A 9,171-nucleotide genomic window follows, 5' to 3' on the forward strand; every position below is an offset into this window, starting at 1 on the left:
ATCGCCGAAATGGAAAAGGAAATGAAATTGTTACAAGACCTTCACTTCCAGGATTCTCAGGTGCTAGAGGCTCGTACTCAACAGATAAGTCGACTACTCTAAGAAAAGGGCCAAATCTGGGAAAGAATCAGAAGCATTGCAAACTATATTGTTATGAAGTGTCAGGCTGGTGACGGATGGGTCGTACCACTTTCTTTGCTTCAGTGATGATATTAGTTCGACAGGTCATGAATGATTTGGAGCAGTTGCAAAGGGGTCTTGCACGCAGGCCCGCGGCGACGCCGAGTGATGCCCCGCGGGCCCCAGGGTTTGAAGCTTTGATGTATTCCTAGTTAACCGAGTCTGTATTTTTGTTTTTGCGTCTGTTTTGTATTTTCCTTTTGAGAAAAAGAAAAACAAATAGTCTAGTATCTCTTGTAATCGGCGTTTATTAATGAAATTTTGAAAAATCCCAAAAAATTATCTCTTTATTTTTGCATTTAATTTGCAAGAACTACGCTCGGTCTGATTCATGCGGGGTCATGATACGAAGGCAGTCTCCGTAGGATTCGACCATAACCAAAAGGAAAAAAAAGGGAAAGAAAAGAGAGGAAAAACAACAAAAAGGCAAAAAGAAAAAAAAGAGCGGCAAAACAAGAAAGAAAAGGAAAAATCGAGAAAGGGAGAGAATAGGAACAAGAGACGACAAAGGCAAGAGTGAAAAGAAGAAAAAAAGAAAGAGAAAAAAAGAAAAGAAAGTGTGCAATTGGAAATAAGGAAAAGGTCGGGATGACGCATGCGACCGATCAAAATCATAATAGGAACTGTTAACTGCCTAGGTGCATTCACTCCCCAAATGTGCGGGTACCAATATGTTAAATGCCCTAACGCTAACGTGATGGGTTCATTTTGTCATGTCATTCCAGAAAGGTGGTTGGTTTGTTGTTTAAAGTGGTTACTCTTCTTTACAACACAAGGACAAAAGGCAACGGCAAACAACAATAGAACTGAGTTGGTTGATACCGGTGCCCGACAGCAGTTGGTTGAACGGGATAATGGGTTGGTTGAAGAGGTGCGGATGTTAAGACAACACATGGCAGACATGTATCAAGCCTGGATGACTGGGAGGGAACCACCCCCACCACCGCCGATTTTTCCGGATGCTTCCCTTACCCAAACTCCCAACACAATGCCGGATGATCCTCCATATTCTCCAAATACACCCGCTTATCACAATTTTCCCAACCACCCTAGTAGCTCCATCACTCATCCTCAAGTTACTTCTCCCCAATATTGCCCTCCTGTCATATCCACTACCCCAAACAATGAATACCAACTCAAAGCTCGTAGTGCCTAATATCACCCTCCAGAGGTTGCCCACAAGGTCCTTGCTTCATACAAGAAGAGCTCCCGGGATGAGCTTCATGCTAGGAATGAAAAGATTACAGGAAGAGAAGGACGAGATGGGACGCCCAGGGAGCTGAAAAGCATAGAACTGTCCTTAAGGAACAAGCGAAGAATGGGAGGCCAGGGTAGCATGACTTGCAAAGAAGTGATTGTGCCCCATGACGTCCGCCTGCCCGCGGGGTTCAAAGTGCCAAACTTCAACTTGTATGATGGGCGTGGAGATCCGGTAGCCCACCTGAGGGTCTATTGCAACGAAATGAGGATTGTTGGAGAGAAAGATGACTTGATGATGGCATATTTCAGTGAAAGCCTAACTGGGGCAGCTTTGGACTGGCATGGTCGTCAAAATGTCGATGAGTGGCTTACATTGGGTGACATGGCTCAAGACTTTGTCCGATACTTTCAATGCAAATCAAGTGTTACCCCAGACTGCACCTCGCTATCTAAGATGGAAAAGAGGCCGGATGAAAGCTTTAATGAGTTTGGGCTCAGATGGATGGAGCAAGCTGCTCGAGTCAGCCCCCCGATTGGCGAAGAAGAAATGGTTGAGCTTTTTCTACAGGCCCAGGGACCCACCTACTTCAGTTATTTGATCCCAGCCTTGGGAAAGCCGTTCAATGATGTATTAAAAATGGGGGAGCTAGTAGAAGAAGGGATCAAGTCAGGAAAAATCGTGAGTTGTTCGGAAGCCATTCCAGTAAGCTTGGGTGGAAGAAAGAGAAACAGAAAAGACGATTCGATAGGTTTTCCTGATCAACACTTCCAGCCTCGACGTCATCCCCATGGGTATCCGTGTGCACTAGATGGCTCTCCCAGACGCTACCTCTCTTTAAGAAATCCCAAAGTCGCACATCACATTCCCAGTACCCAGCTCCACAAAATGCATATCTACCCCCGCGAGCTTACCAAAAACATCCCGGATCAGGTTTCCGGCCCAATCCAGCATTTAAAAATGAGAGGTTACGAAAGAAGAAAACCTTCATTCCGTTGGGAGAGTCATATGCTAGTCTGTTCCAGAGGTTAAGGACATTGGACATGTTGAAGCCGATTCAGATAAAAATGCCGAATCCTCTTCCAAAGAAATTTGATCTTTCTCAAAGGTGCGCATACTGCTCAGATGCCCTAGGTCATGACATAGAGAAATGTTGGAATCTGAAGAAGGCGATTCAGAAGCTTATTGACGCAGGCGACATTGTCGTGCAAAGTCCAGATGCAGCAAACACTAGCCAAAGTCCATCGCCTGTGCATAATGAGACGCATATGGTGGGCATGATTTATTTTAAAAAGGAATGTGAGAATTCTTCTGGGAGCCTTCGAGGTCCAAGGGCTACCAAGCTTCTATCATTGTCAGAGGTTGATCTAGAGAACGAGCTGGGAAAAGGAACCCAAAAGCAACTTGTTAAGAACGATGTGATGAGGACTTGTGAAGCTCCTAGTATTGTTGATACAGAATTCAGTGGCTAAGATACCGTACTCGGTAACTGGAAAGACGCTCCATTTCTTGGTCAGCCAGAGAGGAGCTTTGGTGGCTTAGTTTGTTGTCATTTCTGTTGTCCGGGTTATTCCAGGGTTGTAATCCGGATATTGTCTTGTGACTCAAACCCTTCTATCTTTTCACTTTGCGTTGTTTGTTTAAGACGCAATAGCTTGTTTAGTGTTGTCTAGGTTTGTTTGCTTGTTCTGTTGTTGAAACCCTTTCACCGTCAGTCTAATGCAATTCTCTGTTTCCTGCCATTTCTAGTCATTTTATTTAGTTTTCTTCTCATTTTACAATTCTTTTCATGCTGGTTCTGGTGACATGACATGCACGCATAATTTTCAGCTTGGTTTTTAAAAGTCAGTTTAGTAATGAAGCAATGAAACAATGTTGAAGATGTAAGGACATTCGAAGGAAATACGTAAGGGCATTTTGAGATCACTTCGAGCCCAAATTGTGTGAAACTGGGGCAGACGGAACATAAAGAAATACTGTTGAAATGCATCATGCCATATCGGTTTAAAACCAAAGGCATGTTTGCCCCAAGTCTACAGGGGCCGTTCGTGGTACCGAGATTGTTGTCCAATGGTGTTGGGTAATTGACAAATGTAGAAGGCAAATGTGTGGATATGATTAGGAATTCTGGTGCAATCAAAAGATGTTACGTATGTTTTCCTCATGTTCGTTTAATTGTGTAGTTTGTACTTGGCATGTTTTGGAGATTGAAATGACGAAGGCATTTTTTTCTGCTATCCAAACACTTTATCCTTTGTTACCCCTTTGAGCCTCGGTTATTTTCTTGCATACCCCTCTTTCGGAATCAATAATAAAACTCGTAAGCCCGAGCGGGGAAAGTAAGTGGAGAAACAAGAGAAAAATAGTGAAAAAGAAAAAAGAAGAGAAAAGAAAAGAAAAGAAAAGAAAAAGAAGAGAAAAGAAAAGAAAAGAAAAAAGAAGAAGAAAAGAAAAGAAAGGAGAAGGAAAAGAAAAGAAATGAAAAGAAAGAACAGAAAAAGTGGAAGAAAAGGAAAGATCGCAACAACGAAGTAATTTTATGACCTGAACTACGTTTGACTTGATCCCGAAAGGGTACGTAGGCAGCCTCTCTCTGAGGTTCAGTCAAACCAAATAAAAATCCAAAAGTCCCCAAGAAAGAAACTGGGGCAGAAGTTGTGGTTGTTGTGAGAAATCTGATTCCGAAAGTTGTAATTTTGAGCCCATGTTGAATTGCTTTGAGCCTTTGATACCCTTTCTTCCTAACCCTGTCCAAAAGCCTGCATTACGGTCCAAAGAAAGACCTTCTGATTAATCTTCGAGAGATGCCGAGTCAAGCGAGTAGAGGTGAATCATATCAGGGGCAACACTCCGGTCCAAACAAGGGAAATGAAGAATGAGAGAGTCTTGATGATAAAAACCCTCACGGGTACCACAAGGCGATGAAAGCTGAGAGAGATCAAAAATGAGAGAGTCTTATTGGTGAAAACCTTCACAGGCACCATAAGGCAATAGTGAGGTGAGAGAAAGACCAAAATGAGAGAGGCTTGATGGTGAAAACCCTTCGGGCACTACAAGTCGAATAAGGATTGTGAATCAGATCGGATAAGCGGAGCATTGAAGCCCAGTTTCATGGCGAAAAGGTACAACAAGAGCTGAACATCAGATCTGCTTAACAGAATAGGCTGCAGATGCATGTCAAGGTCATCAGAGTCGGTGTCCACATCCGATAGGTTTCTACGTTGTAGTTTTCTTGTTAGGAATCATCTCTTTCCATTGTCCTCTACTCTGTTCCTTTCGTCTTGTCTACTTCCTCCTCCTGAGTCTGTCTGGTCATAACAAGTGAGAAATGACTTCAAAATCTGCAACCAAGCTTTCCAATTGAACAAAACGGGATCTGGTGAGCACATCAAAGCGTCAAGTCAGGAAAGAACAACAGGCACACTGAGTTGGCAACGATCAACATGCTTTGGGATCCTTGTGAAATACAAAAGCTTGGTACATGTCAATTCATGAACGATGCAACAAATGAAGGGTTAGGGCGAACAGATCAAAGGTATTTCCTATGATAAAATTGATAAAAGAGTGTTAAACCAGTGACGAGCAAGACCTTCCAAGCAGACGTCAAAGTTATCATGGCAAATGGGGGAGTTGTAGACCTCAAGGACCGGACCAGGGGTTTAAGTCAAGAGAGAACAACATACATCTTGAGTGTGTGCCAATCTACACGCTTTGGGATCCTTGTGAAATGCAAGGGCTTGGTATTTGTCAATTCATGAACAACGCAACAAATGAAAGGGTTTAGGATGAACGGATCAAAGGTATTTTCGGTAAAAAACGAAAGGTTTGGTACATATCAGATGGAGGGTGTTTGGTGAACGGATCAGAGGTATTTTCTGTGTTAAGGGTAACAAAGAAAGTGGTTAGCAAGGTCTCCAAGTGAGAATCGGTTATCAAGGAAAGTGAAGGAACAATACAACTTCAAGGCCGAGGCCAGTGATTAAGTCAAGAAAGAACATCATGTACACGAAGTGGGAGCAATAGACGTGCTTTGGGATTCATATGAGACATAAGGGTTGGGGGATGCCAGTTCATGCAATGCAACAAATAGAGGATATCGGGCCGCCCTCGAAGTTCAAGGCCACAAAATAACCACCGCATTTTAAACTCACAAGTTTTCTTTGTTTGAAACAGGAACAAAGCAGTGCAAGAAAGTTGGTCCAACAATAAGGAAAAAAAGAGAAAAGAAAGAAAAAGAAAAGGAAGAAGAGGAGAGCCGACAAAAGGTAAGTTTCTCAAATCTTCGCCCTTGCCTGTCTTGCTAGCGTGCATAAAATGCTGCCATTGCTTTTCATATTTTTTCTCCTAGGATCAACATCTTAGTCTGATGAATCTTTCTCCTAAGATAGAAAACCTAGTCTGATGAACTTTCTCCTAGGATCAAAATCTTAGTCTGATGAACTCTTCTCCTAAGATAACAAAAGGGACCTAGTCTGATGAATTTTCTCCTAGGATCTAAATCTTAGTCTGAGAAATCTTTCTCCTAAGATAGAATACCTAGTCCGATGAATTTGCTAGTCAAATATCCTTGGTTTTACTCACAGGATCGTGCATTCCAGTCAAGTCTTTAGTTTTACTCTCATCATTGCATCAATAGCTTAGGTGATCTACATTTTGCTAACAAACTCACAAATCTTCCTAGTGCAAAACTGGGGCAGAAAATTTTCTTTGTTTTGTCTATTTTGTTGAAGTCAGGAGCCCACCTGGAGAACAAGGGAATACTTTTCAAGTTCAGCAATCAGGAGCCTACCTGGAGAACAAGGGAAGTACAATTCAAATTCTATCTTTTAATTTTTAATATTTGATAACATGTTGTACCCAGCCACCAAACTGGGGCAGAAAATTTTCTTTGTTTGTCTATTTTGTTCCAGTCAGGAGCCCACCTGAAGAACAAGGGAATACTTTTCAAGATCAGTAATCAGGAGCCCACCTGGAGAACAAGGGAATACCTTTCGAGTTTCAGCAATCAGGCGCCCACCTGGAGAACAAGGGAAGTACAATTCAAATTCTATCCTTTAATTTTTAATATTTGATAACATGATGTGCCCAGCCACCACACTGGGGCAGGAAATTTTCTTTGTTTGTCTGTTTTGTTGAAGTCAGGAGCCCACCTGGAGAACAAGGGAATACGTTTCAAGTTCAGCAATCAGGAGCCCACCTGGAGAATAAGGGAATACTTTTCAAGCGTCAGCAATCAGGAGCCCGCCTGGAGAATGGAGGTATATATTTTAAATTTCAGCAGTCAAGCATCACTCGGAGGAATGGCAAAACATCTCCGATCACAATTCAAGGCAACAACGCAAGAATTCCATCGGAAGAATACAAGTTCAAGGCAACACAAGAGCAAGTTTGAAGACATAGATAGGACTTTTTGTAATTCGTAGATCATAGCTTAGTCTAGCTTCTTTTTATTTCGACCTGGTATAATAAGGAGGTCAGCAGGCAGTAACCGCAGCAACAGCAGTGAAATCACAGCTCCAGGTAGTCCCAGCAACCAGACATTCCCGAACTACACTGACCTGATTCCTTTTTAGCCAAGGATATGTAGGCAACCTCTGAAGCAGGGCGCGGTCAACTCTTTCAAAATGCTTCACACGGAGTATTCAAAGGGGCAAAAATCGCTCGTATCCGCTCACTTATCTTTGCCCGAAAACTCTTCGTGTTCCCGAGCAAAGAGGGGCAGCTGTGAGCACGTGATTTTTGCCCTATATGAATTACTCCCAGAAATTCAAACAAAATGATTTCTTTCATTATTTGCAATTTTGTGGATTTTGTGTACATTTTCTGATTAATTGTTTGTCATTTTTGTTGTCATTTTAATTCTATGTTGAAAAATATAAAATAATACTACTTGTACATTTGGCATTTAGGGTATTTAATTTTCTAACATTTTTAAGGTATTAATTAGAAAATTAATGGTTTCATAAAAGGAAAAATCAAAAGTACAGGGTAGTTTGCACTTTTAATTTTGATTTTTGATTTTTGAGTAATTTTGTGTTAATTTGTTATGCTAATTGTCATTTTTGGGTTTAATTAGTTTTTCTTTAATTTTAGGAATTAATTTAGATTTTTGTTAGTTCCAAATTAAAAGAAATTGCAATAAAAAGAGGAAAAGAAAAGAAAATGGGTTTAATTTATTTTGTAAATAAAATGAAAGAAAGAAAAGTAAATAAAAGAAAGGTGGGTTGTCTTAAATGGAAGACCCGAAATTGGGCCATTTTAACCCGTCCAAACCGGCCCAAAAGCAACCCCCACCCGGTCCAGTGCCACCCTTAGCCAAAACGACCCCGTTTAGTTAACAATTGATCCANCGTCGTATTGCCCAAATCAATCTCAACCGTCGAGGTTTCATGATCCAACGACCAGGAACTCGAGGATCTTTAATATAAAACTGTCCAAAGGGCCACCCCCCACCCCCATTGTTCCCGTTTCTCATACCCTCCCAAACCCTAGAGAAGCTCCGCCGCCCAGATACACTCCGTCAAACCCGCTGGCGGCGACGACTCAAACCACCCCAATGGCAACCAAAATCACATCCCGAATTCCTCTACACCTCCCTATTCCCAATCCACGACTAGTTTACCTCGAATGAACCCAGAACTCTTCGAATCTGGGTTCAAAGTCATGAACCCTAGCGCCGCCCAAAATTCCTCCGGTGGCGGCGCCACCGCAAACCGGTCCCAAATTAACACCCTAGGACCTCCTCAATCTCCTCATCCTAAATATCCAAACCATTTCCCTCGAATCACTGCCAATCTTGTCGAATCTTAATTCGAAATAATCCGGCCAAAACGCTACTTTGTCCAAACGGCCCCAAATTCGTACCAAATACTCTCCTGACTTCCCTCATCACTAATCCCTAACTAAAACCCCTCGAATCCCACCGGAACTCGTTGAATTTCAAATCTAAGGTTTATGAAGTCAGGTCTGTTTCGAGATGTTTTGGGGTCAGTTGATTTTTTGTTTAATGTTATATGCCTATTTCTGACGAAATAGACAAATAACATTAATGAAAAATCAATTTAGACGGTTTGGCCATATGAACTCTGAAATTAGTAAGTCTTGCTTCTCAATTCTATTATTTCTTTTCTTGGTTCTCGTGAGTGCTAGTTTGTTAACTGTTAGTCAATATTATTCGGTTTTATGTGTTAGTTTGATTTTTAGTTTGGTTAATTCTCGTTTTGTTCATATCATTCCTGTTCTGATTGTTGTTCAGATTTTGTGCTCGCTTCCGTTTGTTTGTTCATCCCGTTTAGATTTTAATTCATTTTAATTTTTGGTTTTAGTCTGATTATTAGTGTAATTCTTTGTTTGGGCCTTGTTTGAATCTGATTCCTTATGGTTTAATGTTAATGAGTCAGGTTAAATCAGTTTGAGTAGCAATTATCTTAATAATTCCATGTTTTAAGTTTAATTAAGTGTGTCTGATTTGTTCTTCATGGCAGTGCTTCATATCTGATTTTAATAGGTTTAATCTTGTGTTAGTTAGTTGATCCACGAATGATTAATGCAATTTGTTTTCTTGTTTAGTTAATTGTCCAATTAGTTTAACTTTAGGTGAATTGGGTTGTAGCTGGTAGCTTTAATCAGGGAAGAAGGGTGGGTTAATTGTGACCTAGTTAAGTAATTTCAGGGGGGTATTCAGGGATAGCTTAGATATTTGAGATTGGGTGGAATATGGTAGTTAACACTAGAGTCTTCTAGGGTCTTCTAGACTAGGGCTTTAGTTGTAATATCAGTAAGCTTAGGGTACT

Source organism: Nicotiana attenuata, unplaced genomic scaffold (assembly GCF_001879085.1).
Source record: "Nicotiana attenuata strain UT unplaced genomic scaffold, NIATTr2, whole genome shotgun sequence".
NCBI classification, from domain to species: domain Eukaryota; kingdom Viridiplantae; phylum Streptophyta; class Magnoliopsida; order Solanales; family Solanaceae; genus Nicotiana; species Nicotiana attenuata.